Here is a 14110-nt window from a genome sequence, read left to right as displayed (position 1 = left end):
TGTAGGTGCTCGCAAGCGAGGCTCAATTCTCGATGAGGACGCTCCTGTTGTTGTCAAAACAAAAGTGAACACCCAAAGGGGGTTGAAACTCAAACAACGTTTGGACACCTTGTCACCAAGACCCCACTCTTCAAAAACGAAGGTTGTTCTTAAAGTTGCCCCGACAGGAAAATCCGCGCTCATACTTCAGACAGTGGGTCGGCGATATCTTACTCGCCATTCGACTAAGCTGATTTCAAGCCTTAGCAATACTTTTGATGATCTTATCATCCTTGGTGAAGATGATCCACCTTCTGTTTCTGCGCAGCCAAGTCCCCAGAATTCTAGTGCCGAAGTTTCAAACAGTGATGGAGTTTTTGAAACTGATTTCAGCCCAGCAGTATCTGGAAAGAGAGCCCCTCAAGCTGGAACCTCTGGTGTCAAACTCGATGATGATCCTGCTATGTCTGATAAGCGAACATGTGATTTTTTAGCTGCCTTTGCAACTAGCGCAGATATGGTATCCCACCTCACATCTAACCGAGAGAATATAGTAGGAAGGTCATCAAGTATATCAAACCCCGAGGTAGCAAACTCTGGGGAATCTTGAGAATAGAGACAGATGATAGCATGGCTAATCGTGGGACTCCCCAAGCTGATGCAAGCCAAGGCCGAGGAAGTTTCGAACGGCCATCTTTGCATGAGCAAGCGCCTCCATAGACGGTGTGCACCTCTCAAGATTAGAAGTCATGGAGGAGATATTATTAGAGAAGCTCAAATCAACCTGGCTCTCATGTTCGCCTATAAGCCTGAATCTAGCCCTCCGAGATGTCAGATCTTATTAAATAAACAAAGTCAAAGTTAGGCGTGACAAGGACGTGGAGATATCCAAGACAAAGAGACAGGTGAAGAATATTACCATAGAGGGAGTAACGGCAGCACGTAGAGAACTAGGCAGGTTCGGACTGGGCCAGATAGTGGATGGAAACATCCGCGAGGAAAACGTGTAATCATCAACTAAAAAATCACCTGTTCGCTTCTCAGACATACCAGAATCATCATCGAGTTTGACACCAGAGGTTCCAGCTTGAGGGGCTCTCTTTCCATATACTGCTGGGCTGAAATCAGTTTCAAAAGTTTCATCACTGTTTGAAACTTAGACACTAGAATTCTTGGGACTTGGCTGCGCAGAAACAGGAGGTGGATCATCTTCACCAAGGATGATAGGATTAATAAAAGTATTGCTAGGGCCAGAAATCAGCTTAGTCGAATGGCGAGTAAGATATCGCCGACCCACTGTCTGAAGTATAGGCGCGAGTTTTCCTGTCGGGGCAACTTTAAGAACAACCTTCGTTTTTGAAGAGTGGGGTCTTGGTGACTCGATGTCCAAACGTTGTTTGAGTTTCAACCCACTTTGGGTGTTCACTTTTGTGAGTTTGACAGCAACAGGAGCGTCCTCATCGGGAATTGAGCCTCGCTTGCGAGCACCTACAGGAAGCACCAAAACAATACGGGAATAACAAATATTGATGACAAAGAAATTGTGTAATTTAAATGCAAATGAAAAGATACCAGACCATATAGGGTGTCGGACTACCGATGGAATCAGGTCTAGGTAGCGAGACCTCCACCAGGCTGCGAATGACTCTGCCATATTTTGGTCAATTTGCACCATTGGGCTGAGAAACCTCTGGGGCAACGTGGATAGGAGTTGCACGCTGGCCTTAGAGAGTCTCCTAGACACGACCTCCGAAGCAATATGCGTCAAGTCCACCGGGAAAGACAGAGTGGTGTGAGGGATTGCCGGCAAAAACCAAAATTGATATGCATATAAAGAAGGGTTATAAAATTCGAACGACCAACTTGATTTATCATTGTACGGCGGACGAGTGGAAGAACAATCCACTACCAACAATCTGGGATGGATGTACCGGGTTAAGAGTACATTAGTAATCTCATCGGGAGAGCAACCATGAAAATCGGGTAAAACACCAACCCAGAAAGGTTGTGTGAGGCAAGAAATGTTGGGTCGTGCAGGTAGGTGGAGTGATTCAAGTTTCAGAGGATGCAGATAGTCCATCAAATCAGGGGCTGAAAGAATGAGACGGCTTCCCATCAGTGAAGTAGTGCGCAACATAGTCGGAGGACCCGCGAGGAAGTCCATCACGCCAGGGTAGTAAGAGAAGGCCCATATCTGCAAAAACCACGATACTGCCCCCCCCAGCTTGGAAAGAGGGTCGTGACGAACACACTGATTGAAACCACGGTATACAGACCCTAAAACATTACCGCCAAGTTATACACTTGGCCGGTGCTGAGGGAGCATGCCAAGGGCAGGTACTCAGAGGATGGCTTGCCAGACGAAAGACAGAATATATAATGACAGACCAACACCCAGAGAAACATGGTGTGTTCAACCACGGAGGGAATACCGGTACGCTAAGACCATTCCTTAACTACTGCCTGGTAAATGGGATAGCAGTAACGAGTATGAGCTAAATTCGGGGCAACGGGATCATCAACGAAATAGGGGGAGTCAGGCCCAACCACAGGAAACCCCAGGAACAAGGATATTTGTACAAAGTTATGGACAATAGACCGAATGAGAAGATGATAACGTTGCAAGAAGGGGACCAAAACCTAAGAAGACAATCGAATAAAACTGACTGTTTGGTTATTTTCTTCTTAGAAATCATGACCAGTGGCCATAAGCCCTGTTGGCGCCACTGTCGTCCAAAATGAGGTTCCAAGCGATCTATCCACATCCATCACCCAACAACCACAACACCAAAACAACAATCAACAAATATAAAGCGGAGTCACTACATGCAAGAACAACAAGTAAACGTGTATGCGGAAAAGAGGTTCGACTGTAGTGCAAATGCATATACGTGTATGCGGGAAAGAGGTCCCACTGGGCGTGCCAAAAATTGTTTGTTTTTGCACCGATTTGTGTAAAAACAATGAAATCTAACTTCTAACTATTCAAGGACCCGAATTCTAAATTCGACCGTCGGTTCTAATCTTCTAAAACAAACATAACGCCAAAACAAAGAAAACTATTGGAATTTGAGGAATAAACCCCTGACATTGTTTATATTTTCAATAAACGGTAGGAATTTAGAAAACACCCACGTAGGCATGAATTTGGCTCAGTACTTTGACAGGATCAAGTGGACGGGATCTCTTGCCACCACCTACAAAATATACGATTTATCTTGACGAGGTAAAGAATTAGAGCTACGTGCGCAGATTTGATTTTCGAGAATAAGGTTCGAACTTGTGCTTTCTTGATCATCCTGAGTTGGTGAAAGTCTGAATTTGATTATCAGGATCCGGTTGTTTAATGTTTGGTACATAAATGGATCTATTGACATCATTTACTTATGCTTACGTATTTGGTATTTAATATCATGTTTTAATGTGTATTGGTATGCAAATGAAACTAGAATCCTCCATATAATTATACAAAAAACATTAATTTCATGGAGTGTTTGCAACTTCTAAAATAAGTTATTATGAATTTTTCGTTCACAATCTTCCTTTATTTCATACATGGTGGCTTGTATAAAGTACTTCCAGTTACATGAATCTTTGGGCATTATATACAAAGCACGGCTCTTTAACCATAGGTGGATCGTAAGATAGATCTTGGATCCACATGGTAAAAACAATTACAATAAATTTTGTGAGATGGTCTCACGAGTCAATTTTGTGAGACATAATTCTTATTTGAGTTACCAATGAAAAAATATTACTTATTATTATAAATATGAGCATTGTTGATCTGTGAATATTCGTGAGACCGTTTAACAAAAGGCCTAATAAAAAAAAAATTGGACAGTTGGATTTACTTTTATGGAGCTTTCTTCAGCAATTGATTAACCTAATCCACGTGATTAAATGGTTAGATTGAGACCGAGATCGTATGCCACTGAATTCAGCATGCTACTGAATGTGGTTGTAAAGATGAAACACTGTCATGCTGCCCTCCTAATGTTGATTGAATTAATGGCTACACGATGAGTATCGCTAATTGCTATTGCCTGCTGAATCCAGTAGATTTTGGGTTGGGTTCCCAATCTTGGGTAGATTCTTCAAGCTTGGCCATCAACCATCCATAGTTTTACCTTTAGCACTCTCATCAAAGGGCTCTTTTCAGCAGATAAGGTTTATGATGCGGTGGAAGTTTTTAAAAAGTTATTAAGAGAGATTATCTGTGCCGAATGAAGTCACGTATCTAGCTGTAATAAACGGGCTTTGCAAAGCTGGGTCTACTCTCATGGCCCGTGATTTGCTTGGTGTGTTGGAAAAGGGAACATGCAAACCAAATGTTTACTCGTATAGCACAATAATAGACAGCCTATGTAAAGATGAATGGTAGATGATACCCTCCAACTCTTAAGCCAGATGATTGAGAAAAGCATTTACCCAAATGAGGTCACTTACAATTCGGGGATTATGCAATTTTGGTCGATGGAAAGAAGTGAGGGACTTCTAAATAAAATGAGGAACAACAACTTTTTTTTCAAATTTGGTGATTTTTACAATATTGATCGTTTTGCAAGAATGGAATGGTTAACGAAGCTAATGGTTTGTTGAAAATCATGAACCGAAGAAATATTCCTCCTGAAATTGTCACAGGCAATGACTTGATAGATGGATATTGCTTGTAAGGAAAAATGAACAGAGCACGAAAAATGTTTGATTCTTTAGCAAGTATGAGCCTTAAGCCTAGTATCATTATTAGCTCCAACAGTTTGATCAATGGATGTTTTAAGAAGGGAAAGGTGGATGAAGCTTGTAATTTTTTTCATCAAATTTCCCGTAAAGGATTGGAGCCTTCAACAATTACTTACAACATCATGTGCATGGATTATTTTGTGCTGGTAGATCTGATGATGGCTGGAAGCTTTTCAATGATATGGAAGCTCGGAAAGTGTCTCATGATATTGTTACATTTAATATTTTGTTGGATAGCTTGTGCAAGACTCGACAATTTGCTGAAGCATTTTCTTATTTACGAATTATGGAAGAGAAGGGCTTCAATCCGAACACAACTACCTATTTTATCATAATAGATGGATTGTGCAACATGATATCTCCAGAAATCTTTTCAGTGAACTTCCTTTCAAAGGTCTGAAGCCTAATCTTATAACTTACAACATCATTATCGGTTCTCTTTGTCAAGAAGGATTTGTACAGGAGGCAAAAGAGTTGCTATTAGATATGGAAGACGGTGGTTGTACACCTGATAGTGCAACGTTCAACATTTTGGTCCAAGGTTTAGTGACAAGAAAAGAGTTTTATGAGGCAATGCCACTCTTGGAAGAAATGGCCAAAAGGGGTTTCTCAGCTGATGCAACAACTATGTCCATGCTACTTCATTTGGGGAATGTCAAGATGATGTTCTGCTATATATGATTAAGAGAGTTGTTCCAGAAAAATGAATCATCCTGATCTGGAACTCGAGGTTTTTTTCTTTTGAAACTGAAATTCTATTCATCTTTCAACAGTCAATAAATATAAAAAAGTGAAAATTTACATAGAATGATTAGGGTTTACGAGCTAAACATTCTGGACATTGTTGCGCTAGAAATGTTATTTTACGGTCGAGAGACAAAGCAGTTCATATAAAAATAGCTTATATGAGGAATGGAGTAAGAAAGCAAAATGCCCTGTTCTTCATAGATATGTGTGTGCTCCATTGCTCCTGCAGATATGCATATGACAGTTTTTTATATTGTGAGAAAAAAAAACACACCTTGGTTCTGTTGTTGCTTCTTAGAAAATTCTACAGTATATTTCAATGTATACTCACCCCCCTGATGTTTTGTCTGTTTGTCGTGAAGATTATTTTGTCCATGTCTCTGGGGGCCTAATGGCTACGGTTGCTGCTGGCATGGTAGTTGTATCCTCTCACTCCGAAATTATTAAACTTCTTGCCCGGATGGCTTCTGCATCTCATATTCTGCACTCTTCATCGATAGCTGAAAAGAGTTCCTTTACCCCTTTGATGACAAGCTTGCTTCACTGAATATGATGTCAGCCAGTAACTCTACTGGCATTCTGTCCACTTTGACCTCAAAAAATGAAAATCTGTTATTGGTATGAAAGAATATTTATGAATGATGACTGGCCACAGAAGAGGTCTTAGATCTGGAGTAGTCCAGGATTCCATGTTTGTTGGCATATTTTTTTCAAGCTGGCAATTTCTGCACAGGGCAATGATAAATTGGAAAGCAGCGGGAAAGGACACACTGTGCGCAGGTTTAGTACATCCAACTTTGCTTGTCCAGCTGAGTTTTAAAAGTTGGTTTTCTCAGATGGGTTAATCGAAGTGTGATTTTCTACAATGTTGATTCTTATCCTCGACATATGCGCTGGATGTAGCTTTTGCAAATTGAAATAGCACATTCCCGTTACGTGTGTGAGATCGACTACATGGATATTGATTTTTTCAGGTTTCATCTCTTAAATCAAGATCTAAAATATTCTTCTTAACCATATTTATTCAAGTTTCAATGATCTATCCTTCCTTATACTCCTTTCATTGACATGCCAAAATTGTTCAACTCATGTTGGAACATCCATTTGTCATATTTTTTAATTTTCACCTTATTCAATTTTGTCTTTGTTTAGAGTGTTACGTGACGGTCTTATGTTTCCTTTGTAAGAAGAAGTTTAGCTCTCTACATCCTCTCTCCCGTCGCCAATCAACAAGAACTGAATAAACAGTTATGAAACTTATAGCACAAAGAAATAAGCTCGTGTATTAAATTTGCTATCAGAAATAATCTTTTTTGATATGTGAATGTATGTATGATTTCATCTTATTGATACTTGTCTTCTTGGAATCTTGGTGTTTTGATTGAGAGATCTCCATCAAAATTTCTTGGTTGTTTTAGCATCATTGAAGGAGCTCGCGAATTTTTGCGTGAATCCAATTCTCTTTTCACAGAGATAGATAATTAAGTTCCAACTACATAAATCAAACTCGAATTCAAGTTTAAGTCGGAACTGAATTCGATTTCAAAATTGTTTAGTTTTTGGATTCGAGCGGGTCGAAAAACTTTGAGATTGATTTTAAATACAAAAAAAAAAAAAAAAAAACTTGTATTCAGCTCAATTTGGTTCGTTGTGACGCCTAAGCACTTATGTTGTTTCCGCCCTTGTGCTGGGATCCAATTCGGGAGGCTAACTAGGATCCACTCGACAGTTAGAAACTTGCTGTTGAATGTTATATGGTCGAGGATGTTATAGTTTTTCTCAACAAAATTATGTTTCTACATATCTATGAACATGATAAATAATATGCAGAAGCGGATCGAGTGTTATCTCTGGTCATTGAATAATTTGTAGATTTCTATTTTTCTTCAATTGAAGCCTTCTAAGCACTCCAACTCTCTCCGTAGATGGTGTAATTTTGTTTTTATGAAATGTGTGCTTAGAGACCTCAATTACTGATAATTATAAGCATTTATCATACCATCAATGAGTTGATCGGGAGCTCGAAAATCAAAAGAAGTGGCGCATACGCGTCTCAATTTTCTAAAGTTGAGGCGACACATATAACGTTTGTAAAAAATACAGGCTTATGATCGTCATCATTTCTCACACGTTTATTTTTCTTTTGATATGGGTCATTTTTTCTTACATTCTCTCACCTAACCCATGTATCTCATTTACCATACGAGAAAATTAAACACATGAATAACGACGATTTTTTATCTAAAAATGAGTATGAACTTCTATGTATCACAATGCATTATGTCTCTCAAATCTGTAGAACTTAATGAAAATACCTATGTTTATTTAAAGTCCAACTTTATTTTAATTTTTCGAAACAATGAATGTGTATACAATAAATATGAGAAAATATCATATTAGAGTTTTATTAATTTGTTTTACGAAAAAATTACAAAAAAAAAAAAAAAACCAACTCTCATCATTTATGTATGATCCTTAAATTTCAATGGTAGCATGCCTTTAGTCAAAGGATCTCTAATAATCAATTCAGTGCTAATGTGCTTGATAATTAATTTCTTATCTTTAACACGTTCTCGTATGTCTAAATACTTAACGTCGATGTGCTTGATTTGACTACCACTTTTGTTAAATTTAGCCACAATAACAATAGTTGAATTATCACAATATATTCTTAATGATCTAGATATAGAATCCATAATTCCAAGCCTCGAAATAAAACTCTCCAACCGTACACCATGTGAGGTTGCCTCAAAACAAGATACGAACTCAGCTTCCATAGTGGAAGTTATAATCAATGTCTGCTTTGCACTCCTCAAAGATACAAATGCACTAGCTAGCATGAAAATATATCATGAAGTGGATTTTGTGAATCAATCCAGTCAGCATTGTGAATCAGAGTAGTTAATTACTTCCAAAAAATTTCTAGTTCGTCTAAACATAAACATATTATCTTTGGTTTGTTGAAGGTACCCCATCACTTTCTTTGCAGCTTTCAAGTGGTCTAAACATGAATCACTCTGATATCTTCCTCACATTCCAACAATAAATGCAATGTCAGGTCTAGTGCAAACATGAGCATACATCAAGCTTCCAACAGCAGAAGCATAAGTAATGTTTTTCATTTGTTTCCGCTCTAGATCATTCTTTGGGCAATGACTCAAATTGAACTTATCACCTTTCAAAATGAGAGCTATACTTGGTGAACAATCTTTTATTCGATATTTCTCTAAAACTTTGTTGATATATGTTTCTTAAGACAGATCTAGAATACCTTGAATTCTATCGCTATGTATCTTAATGCCCAATGACATAAAATACATCACTTGTATCTTTCATATCAAAGGTTATAGAGAGAAATTTTGCCACCACATATAACAAACTCTTTTCATTGGTTGCAAGTAATATATCATCTACATATAGAATAAGGAAACCCACTAACCTTCTAGTATATAGATTGATCCATGAGGTTCTCTACAAATCTGAATGAAGAGATAATATCATGAAAATTTAATTACCATTGACGGGAAGCTTGTTTCAATCCATATATAGATTTCTTAAACTTACATACCAAGTGCTCACTATTACTAGAAAAGAATCATTCAGGTTATTTCATATAAATCAATTCCTATAGTTTTTCGTTGAGAAAAGCCGTTTTCACATCCATTTGTTATAAATCTAAGTCAAAATGTGCATTTAATAATATATGATACGGAAAGGATATTTCTTAGATATAGGAGAAATTTTTTCTTTGTAGTCGAATCTTCCTGCTGAGTGAATCGAGCCTTGCTTTATGTCTTTCATTTTTGGCTAATGAGTCTTTTTTTTGAAGACCCATCCAATGGCCTTTACACCATCAGGTAACTGGATCCCGGACTCCATTAAATGCCATATAATTAATCTCTTATTCTATTAGATTTCCATGGGTAGTTTGGTTGATCAACAATTTTTTGTTGTTCCTCGTTACCAACTTGATCTATTGTATTTTAATCAGCAATTTCTAGAACTTCAGTAACCGGTTGTCTAACACCTGTTTGGTCTCGAGTAGTGTGAATAACGACCAATCTATCATTTGAATAAGATGATTGTGCATTAATGTGATCTTTCTAAAAGAATATGTTTTTGAATTATCGCTCCCACTAATCAAGTCATTCTCAAGAAATTTTTTATTTCTTGATTCTACAATTCTAGTGTTGCGAGATGAACAATAGAATCTGTAACATTTGGATTTTTTTCCATACTCATGAAATATCAACTTAGAGTTCTTGGGACAAGTTTTTTTCATGTGGATTGTAAACTATTATTTCTGAAGGACAACCTCAAATGCATATATGTTGCAAACTCGGTTCCAACCTTTCAGTAATTCAAATGGCGTCTTTTGGGCAGCCTTAGTTGGAACTCGATGTAATATATATACAGTTGTCTTAAGAGCTTCAATCCACAAGGATTTAGGAAGTTTAGACCTACTAAATATGCTCATCACCATGTCTAATAACCACTACAAGAAATTTCACATTCAACCACATTTAAAAGACAACAGTTTTATCAGAAACCTTTGTCTTTTTCCTTTTAAAAACGGTTTCAATGAAAAGCGTTGTCTTTGTGAATTTTTTCTTGTAAAAGACAACAGTTTTTTAAAACCGTTGTCTTTTATGGGTCAACGACAACGGTTTTAGCAAACTGTTGTCTATGGACGTGCTTTTTGGTTGCTAAGACAATGGTTTTCAATACCGTTGTCTTTTTGCTGGTTTTTTATTTAGCTAAGACAACGATTTTTGTTAAAACCGTTGTCTTTTATGGATTACGACAGTGGTTTTTATACCGTTGTCTATGAGTGGGTTTTTTTAGTAGCTACAACAACAGTTATTAATATGGTTGTCTATGAGCGCGTTTTTATGTAGCTAAGACAACGATTTTAAAAACCGTTGTCTATTAACGTCAGTGAAATACAACGGTTTTTTTAGTAGCTACGACAACAGTTTATATAATCGTTGTCTATGTACATTTTTAGGGCCAAGACAACGATTTTGAAAAAACTGTTGTCGTATTACTAAAAAAATAGCTTTCCAAGCAACACTCTAAATCATTTAATATCAGTGTTTAAAAAACTGTTGTTAAAAAAACCAATATCACACACTATATTTAGTGACTGTTTTCTTCAACCGCCGCTAAATATAGCGACGGTTTGCATAAAACCGTCGCATTTTTAAATTAGGGTTTTTAGAGCGACATCATCATAAAACTGTCGCATTTTTAACTTAGCGACGGTTTTTGTTAAAAACGTCGTTATAAAACCGTCGCAATTTTAAATTAGCGACGGTTAAAATTTAAAAATTGCGACAGTTGTTTAAAGAATCGTCGTTGTTTAACCGTCGCTAATAGCGACAGTTTAATAAGAGTCGTCGCTAATAGCGACAGTTTAAGCCAAAATCGTCGCTAAAAACCGTCGCAAATTGTCTATAAATATCCGCGTCCTCGGTCCATTTTCTTGCTACAATAAATTTTTTTCTCTTCCACGATTTTAATTTCGCTTCAATTCTGGATAAATTTTTAAGTGTTGGTTAAAATTATAAATATTAATAGTTTAGTAAGATTGTAAGTTTTTTTTGTTAGATTTATTAAATTATAAAGTATTTTTTTTATTTTATATAAAACAATAGCGACGGAGATCATATGAACAACCGTCGCTAATTAGCGACGATTTTAACCATAAGACCTTTAACAACGATTTTTTTGGTGCTACGACAACGGTTTTTCACTGTTGTATTTGAGCACATCTTTAACCACATGACCTTTAACAATGGTTTTACAAGACCTACGACAACGGTTTTTCACCGTCGTCTTTAGACGTCTACGACAACGGTTTTTCGCCGTTGTCTTTGAGCGCGCCCTTTAACCACAGGGTCTTTAACAACAGTTTTACAAGACCTACGTCAATGGTTTTTCACCGTTGTTTTTAGCCTTTTTTTGTAGTGAACGTTCGGTTTCTCCTCTCAGTTACGCCATTTTGGTCCGGATAACAAGACATAGTATGTGGGCAACAATCCCATAATCTTGGAGAAACTTCGCAAATGGATCAAGTGTCTGTTCATTCTCAGTATATCTATGATAATATTCTTCACCTTTATCGGTTCTCACAGTCTTAATTTGTTTTTCACATTGCTTCTCCACTTCAGCCTTGAAACCCTTAAAGGCTTCAAGTGCTCCATTTTTGTTATGAAGCATGTAGATAAACATGTATCGTGAGTAATCATCAATGAAAGAAATGAAGTATTTCAGATTTTGCATGTCCATATTTGGACAACAAATATCTGAACGTATGATTTCTATTTTTTTTTTTTCTCCTCTTGACACCTTTTTAGACTTATTGGTCTATTTTCTCTTAATGCAGTCCATGCAAGTCTCAAAATCAGTAAAATCTAAAATACTAAATACTTCATCACTTACTAATCTTTTAATATCTCATTCAACATGCATAGTGATGTTATTATTTTGCAAATAAATAGAGAAAAGACTATCCATCATTGTACCGTTTCCAATCAAATTAGATTTATAAAATAAATTTATTGATTTATCCAAGAACTTATATGAATGAGCAATGAGTACAAGATTTGAAACTGAAATTAAATTCCTATAAAAACTAAGAATATAAAATGTTTTTTTTCCAATTTTAAAATAAAATCACTATTCTACACTAGGCAGCGAGTGCCAATAGCCTCCACATGCGAAGACATCTTGTTTAATGAATAGATGTTCCGCTCATTTCCTGGTGGTTTTCTTAGGCTTTACAAACCCTGCAAGTTATTTGTAACATGGATTGTAGAACTAGAATCAATCCACCATGTGTTATAAATCATATTAATCATGTTAGATTCATAAAAAAATAAATGAAATAAGAATACTTTTGTTTTCAAGTCAATCCTTAAATATAGTGAAATCTTTCTTCATGTGTCCAGTCTTTTTATAGAAGAAACACTTGGATTCTTTCTTGGTGTCATGTTTGGGTAGAATTTTTTTTCCCTTTTTCCATTGACTTTAATTTGCTTTTTATATTTTTTTTGTGCAGTCATAAAAACATTATCACTTGTTTCCATCAACAACCTTCATTCTTCTTGAACTCACATTGTCATCAATTCATTGATTGACCACTTATTTATATGTGTGTTGTACTAAATTTTGAACACTCCATATTGTTGTGGAAGAGTGGATAAAATGTAGTGCACAAAAAAAGTTTCAGACATTTCCACTTTAAGTTATATCAATTGAGCCACTATGCCACTCATCTTCATGATGCGCTCTAGCAGACCTCTCATGCTTGTGAGCCTTAATAAAGAGAATTCCATAATTTGGTCTTGGCAAGTGCCTTATCTGAATATTGAAACTGCTCATCAATATCATTAAGTAATTATTTAACATTATTATGTTGATCGACGAAACCATACATATCAGCAAAGATTTTGGTCTTTGTGAACATTACACGAGTTGATTAGAACGCTCTCATTTTTTATAAAGATCAAAATCGTCTGGAATGTTGTTTTCAGTAATAGTATATGGTTTGTCTTTTTGTGTAGTATAATCAATATCCATCCACCCCAACTAAAGAAAAAATCTTTCTTTCCATATTTTATAGTTATCGTCATTTAGTTCGACAATGTCACATTTCATATCAGAAAATCTCGTAGGTTGCATAACTGGATAAAAATATAATATGCTTATAGCTTTAAAAATTTGAGGTAAATATCATGTTTTACCAATGTAAATCATGTCACAAAAATCTTGCGACATAAAATATGTATGTGAGCTAAAGTTTTAATTTAATAAGATTTTACCGTTAACTTTATGATAAACTATCAAAGTATATTTTTCCTTAACTCATATGGGTAAATTAAGAAAATATAATTTGATATTTTAACCTAATTAGTTATATAAAATTAAAAAAAATCCATGTGGGGTAAAATTTATTATGTTTGTATAATTAATTGTAATTAATGTCTATTATGTGATCCAAATCTACTTAATGCATAATTTTTCATTATTAGAAATTATTTAAAATTATACAGTTCGATCAACAAAATTTTGGTTGTACTGAATACTTTATATAACAATTATTTAGTGACACAATCGGAATTTTTGAAAAGTGCTCCCAAGAATGGTAGATAAGGCTCATGCCCTTTAAATACTTCACTTCTAGACAGAGCAACGTCTCTCAGGGAGACCAGTGACAAGTCAAGTCAGTTTAAACCGATATATAAAGAACTCATTCAGATTATGTTTTCTTATGTTACCTTATAATTATTATTTAACATAATTATTCATTTTATGTGAATCTTTATGCGGCAAAACTTTTCATTAAACTAATTTATATCAACATTTACTTGTTAAGTTCATAAAAAAATTATAAACAATTTTATTTTATTTAATATGAACGTAATGTGAAATTTAATGTTCTGAAATCTAGCATAAACAATATTTATGATTTAAATTTCAGTCTATTAATATTATTCCACCTAATATTATATGTATATGCATAAACAATAAATTATACATACGAAAAACAGAATAAATATTTTTATACACAAATTAATTTATACAAAAACTTTAGAACTATTTTTAATGTGTATAAATTATTTAACCAAATATTATA

Source organism: Primulina eburnea, chromosome 3 (genome assembly GCF_022965805.1).
Source record: "Primulina eburnea isolate SZY01 chromosome 3, ASM2296580v1, whole genome shotgun sequence".
In the NCBI taxonomy this organism is placed as follows: Eukaryota; Viridiplantae; Streptophyta; class Magnoliopsida; order Lamiales; family Gesneriaceae; genus Primulina; species Primulina eburnea.
The sequence above is the reverse complement of the archived record's forward strand: the minus strand, read 5'-3'. Positions refer to the sequence as shown.